Source organism: Diospyros lotus, chromosome 3, assembly GCF_014633365.1.
Source record: "Diospyros lotus cultivar Yz01 chromosome 3, ASM1463336v1, whole genome shotgun sequence".
Lineage (NCBI taxonomy): Eukaryota > Viridiplantae > Streptophyta > Magnoliopsida > Ericales > Ebenaceae > Diospyros > Diospyros lotus.
The window spans coordinates 11,377,839-11,383,838 of record NC_068340.1 but is presented as its reverse complement, the minus strand read 5'-3'; positions in this window follow the sequence as shown (position 1 = coordinate 11,383,838).

The window sequence follows — 6,000 nt, the reverse complement described above, 5'->3', positions numbered from 1 at the left end:
TCAAGTTATATAAAAATTTACCTATATCCCAATTCACCCCCCTCTTGGGATATACTTGCCATTATATAAAACTAACAATACCCTTGTTACACCGAAAAACTCTTGATGCGTGAAAACACCCTTGGTGGCCGAAAACACGATTTATGCCCGGAAACCCCTTAGTGCCTGGAAACACAATGAATGCCTAGAAGCCCATACCTGAAACCATGCCTTGCCTGGAAGCCCCTTTGCTCGGAAGCATTTTATTATGCCAGAAAAGGCAGTCACTCCCAGAAACCCCTTTTGTGCTCGGAAGGTCCTTTGCCCGGAAGCATTATTCATGCCCAAAAGGCGCGTCTTTAGTGGGTCCCATTTTTCGTGGTACAATAGGAATCGAGGTAGTAGATTAAGCTTTAAAACTGAACCACTCTAAATCTTTTGTGCTACATTCTTATTTTATTTCAGTTCTTTAAAGTTTTTTTTAAAGGGTGAAAAAACTTAATTCACCCCTCATTTTAAGCTAACTATTTCATCAATGAAAATTTTACAAAAATTATTTTAAACTTCTTTATATTTTTGAAAACAATGTTGTGAATATATATTGAAAATGCTTAGACTGTTATAACTTCAAAATCAATGCTGGAAATGTAAGATGAAATAGCACAAGATATGAAAATCAAATGTTAAAGATTATGCAAGAGACAGTTCACACAAGATTTAAGGTTGTTTGGTATAACCCGACCTACTCCACTATCTTGACTCCTTATCAAGGGTTTTTAATAATCCATTATGGAGTGTCAATTTAAAGAGGGAAGCATTATCCTGTATAGATTTTTCAAGACTCAGCTACAACCTTTACAGGAATTTTACTGGGATGAACCACTAACTCTTATAGCAAATTGAGAGACAAAAATATGGAGCAAAAACTCATAATATAAAAACAAATCCTCAATGAATATGAAAGAAAGATTAAGAGAGATTTAAGAATACACACAAAGAGTATAAGAGAGAAAATGAAAGCATTTCACTCTTTTTTAATATCAAGAACTTGAAGACAGGTGAACAACAAAAGTTGGCTTTCAATTCAACTCTTCTTTTTTCTTTTTCTTTTTCATTCTCCTTAAGAGAACTTTTTCATCAACTTGCTAACCTCATTTCCGTGCATGCTATGGATATTTATAGTCTTGGGTTCTCCAGTGCACTTGTTGATTTGTCTAGAGGATAAAGGCCTTGAAACCTATGACCTTTAAGGTCTTTCTATTTCTTTCATGCCAATGGTTAGAATGTGTGTTTGAAGTTGAAACATGGTCAATATTGATGAAAGATTGTTCAGGCATCTTTTAATGAAGATTTGATTTATTTGAAATTCAAATTGTGCACATTTAATGTTGTATGCAATAGCTATAATTTTTAATTTCAATACAGTATTAGTCAAGAAAAAATGGTGTTACTCAAGTGAGACACAATTACTCGAGTAATCTTAAGAGTTAGTCAATTAAACTTAAATATTACTCGACTGTTGAATAATCTTACTCGATTAAGATTATCAGTTTCATTAGTCATTACTCAACTACAAATATTTGTTATTCGATTACAATATTATATTACTCCATTAAAAGCATATCTTAGTTAATTAATATTTCAACCACTTGTAGATTTGAAATTGTTACTCGATAAACCATTTTTGATACTCAACTCAGGTATAATATTTTTGATAAAATTAATTTTTATTCGATTAATAATTCAAGTATAGAGACTAACACTATGTTCAATAATCTTTACTTGACTAACTGCATTTAGTTACTCGACTAAGTATGAAATTACTCGATTAGTGTTTAACTTCTTAGTCGACTAAATGTTCAAGCACAGAGGCTTGACATTTAACTCACAATTATTACTCGATTTAGATATCTGGTTACTCAATTAAATATGAAGTTACTTGACTAAAGTATTTTCTTAGTCAATTAAGAATACGAGTACAGAAATTTGTCATTTTGTCCCAAATTTATTACTCAATTAAAAAATTATAGTTACTCAACTAAAAAATCAATTAGCCGATTAACTCTTTGGTTACTTAATTGAGATCATTCCTTCATTTATTCGAATAATACAAGTGCATAATCGATTAATCCCTTGAATATTCAAGTCTTACTCTATTAAAATGATAATTAATCGAGTACATTATTTCCTTAATCGATTAGAAGAATATTTTTCTATTAAGGTCGAATGTTAGTTGATTAATCTTCAAATCCTATCTTATCTTACTCGATTATAAATATGTCATTACTTGAGTAATGTTTGAAAGTTAATTACAACTAACTTTGCCGAACACTATTACTTGATTGATAATGAGTTTTACTCGAGTAAAATGTATATTAATCGATTAAGTTAGACATATTACTCGATTAACATGCTAATGTTTTGTAATCTTAACAACTTGATTATTGATTTCAAAACTTGATTAAATACTCGAGAGCATTAGTCACTCAATACTTGATTAATGAATTTTAACTCTTCAAACACTTAGAATGATTTCCTTATCAAGCAACAAGTATTTAACCTTTAAGTCCTTCAAGTATTTTTCAACTTTATCAAACTTCAAGCATCAAATAGTCAATTTGAATTTTTCGAAAAACTTTCAAATGACTTTCCAAAACTCAAGTGTTGTGATCATCTTTACTTGAGTATACATTCATTCACTCAAGGACTTGATGTTTGTCACCTAAACATCAAGTAGGTATTTGAAACAATTTCTCTTAAACATCGAGTAATGTTGTCTCCTAGAGTGATTTAAGTTTATTTATGTGTTACTTGATTAACACATGTTTGAACAATAAAAATATTATCTCAAGTCATTTAAGCATGTTCAAGTATACTCAAAGTATACTTAGACGTTCACTTGTGTGCTATATACTTACTTGTGTGCTATATATACTTAAGTTAGTCCATGAAACCCTAGAGTAACACATTTGGGTTAATCCAAGATTCTCACCACCAAATCATTCTAATGGAGAAAGTTTATTAAAGTTTCGTATTACAATTCTCATCATCAAAACATTCTCAAAATCAAACTTAACAGCTTTGGGTACTATATGAATTGAGAGAGGGAGAGAGAGTTAAGTGAGTTTAGTTGATGGTTTGGTCAACTATTGGAAAAGATGAGAGAGATACAAAAAAAAAAAAAGAGAGAGAGAGAGAAAAGGAATGGAGGGTATTTTGTGCATTTAAAATTTTTAACGATAGTAAATAGACAACAAAGGGGAAGCTGCAACATGACTTAAAGGTCGAGGGTAGTTGATTTTTTTTTTTTTTTAATATTAGGGGTTTTGCCTTGATTTACTTTAAATCTCATAGTACCATGCAAATGTTTCCTTAAATTATATTACTAATTAATTGATAGCTTTTAAATTGTACATTTTCTTTAATGTAACATCTATTTTTAATAAGCTATATTTATGGACAAGTTTTAGGAGAGCAAAATCAACAACCATCTCTTTGAAAATTTGAGGGTGAAGATCATAACGTGATGAAAAAAATGTAATGATGTTATCATTGGTTAAAAAGTAAAATTTTAAGTTATTGTTTAAATAAGTAAGACAATATATGTTGTTGAATATATGAGCAAAAGAGGCTTTGACAATTTTACCTTAGTCAATTAAATATATAATATATAGTATGATATTAAAATAAAAATTTACCCAGCTACATGTGGGTATATAGTACGACATTAAAATAAACCGTAACATACACTATTCTTTTATATTCACTTTGGACACTGGTAGAATTATTTTCAAGGAATTAACAATGCTTTTATAAATTATTATATATTTTAAAAAATTATAAATATTTTTATTATGTGAGATGGGATTGATAATTTTTGAAAAATAGTTAATAATTTATGAAGAAATATTATTAATTTGTATGCTTCAAATTTTATAAATATAAAAAATTATAAAAAATACTATTAGTATATCATTATGTACACTTTAAAATACACAATGATGTTAAAATGTCTAAAATATCTCTCACCTAAGACGGTGAGACGAGACGACATGAAGTGATGAGGTACGTGAATAAAATATGCCTTATTCAAAATAATGAGGCGTTGAAGGATGATAATTTACGATGAATATTTTTATTATTTATAATATATTATATGATTTAAGGTATACTCATTGATGTACGTCATCCAAAAAATTATACACAAACTCGGCTAGGGGTGGATCCCACCGCCGCCTTTGTTCCTCCTTTCACAACTACTTCTCTCCTCCAATCAATAAAGCAAACCAGCCATATCCACGTGGTAAAAGTCCTTTCACTTGGGTCTCTCTCTCTCTCTCTCTAATTTTGTTTTCCTCCACGCCTCCATTTGGGCCACCCAACTTATAAGCCCAACCTTCTAAATCCAAGCCTTTTTTTAATTGTTTCCGCGCACTCGCGCGCGCGCACACACATATATATACATATATATATTATGAGTTTTAATGTAGAATAATGTCATTATTATAAATTATATAATGTATTTTTATTTAAGATCATGAATTTAATTATTGTGTATTTATTTATTTAATAAACTCACATTTTTATTTCGTTGTAGTTCCAATACAACCCTCAACCCTTTTATATTTTTTAGTGTGATACCCTATTTCAAATTTCAAGATACCGGTATAAGATAAATCATACCAAATATCACTAAATTTTGGTATATTTTTCATTTTAGTCACTAAACTTTAATTTTTTGTAATGTGATAACAGAAGTTTAAAAAATTTTATAATGTGGTCATATATAAGATTTTTCGACTAATGTGATAAATAATAAAAATTATTATGCAATGACAACTAATCAGAATGTGTCACGTGTCAATATATAATAATATTATATTAAAATATTATTAGACAATATTTTTATTGTTTGCCACACATTATCCGCTTTGGCTATAAAGTGGCTGAAAAATTTACATGTGACCACATTTCAAAACTTTTTAAACTTTTGTGATCACATTGAAAAGAATTAAAGTTTAGTGACCAAAATGAAAAATACACTAAAGTTTAGTAATCTTTAGTGTGATTTACCCCACCGTTACAACATGTAATAAAGCTAAAATAATCTTGAGTCTATGCATACCTAAACTTTCTCAATGACATCTTAAGATGGCATCCAACTTGTAATTATAAGTAGGGGTGTACAAAATTTCAATCTAATCAAAATAATCAAATTTAACTCATTGAAATTGTTGGTTAGGTTTTTTTCTTTTTTAGAAATTTTGATATTTCAATTTCAATTTAGTTTTTGGGTTGGAAATAACTGAAACGACTAAAATTATAAAACAACGTTATTTTTTGTACAGAATAAAAGAAGAAGAACGAATAACCAAACCGATGTTTCGATCCTTTCACCTTCCCTTTCGCTCGACCTTCATTTTTTGATTCCTTTTCGTCTCCCGTTGCCATCTCTTATCTATCCCACCCTTCCTGCAACACTATTCCTTCTTCTCTACCTCTGATACCAACAATGGCCGACCTTATTCCCATCGCTACCATATTTCTTTTTCTCTAATTGTTTCTTTCCATCACAAGTCATTGACTTTATCGCACGATTTGCACTACTATGCTCACCCATTGATGCCACCTTGACAACCACCATTTCCTCAGATGTTGTCTCTATTGAGTAAGGTTTCTAGCGAGCTTCTCATGGATAGACATTCTACATTAAAACCTAGATTTACTAAAATCTGACCATTAAATCCTTTTGATTTTTGGGTTTGTGGATTGCTAACCCAAGGCTAATTTGATGGTCAATTTTGATTGTTGAAATTCGTCGTAATGTTTTTCTAAAAACGAGTTTTGACAATAAAATTAATTATAGATCTACAAAAAAATCAATCATTGATCAAACTCATTTTTGAATATATGAAACATCGACTGTTGGGAGAATCCAATGACTGATTCTGATAATTGGAATCACTGACCAACTAAGTGGCCAGCAGCAAGTCTAAGAGCAAAAATTAGTTCGGTTTGTTT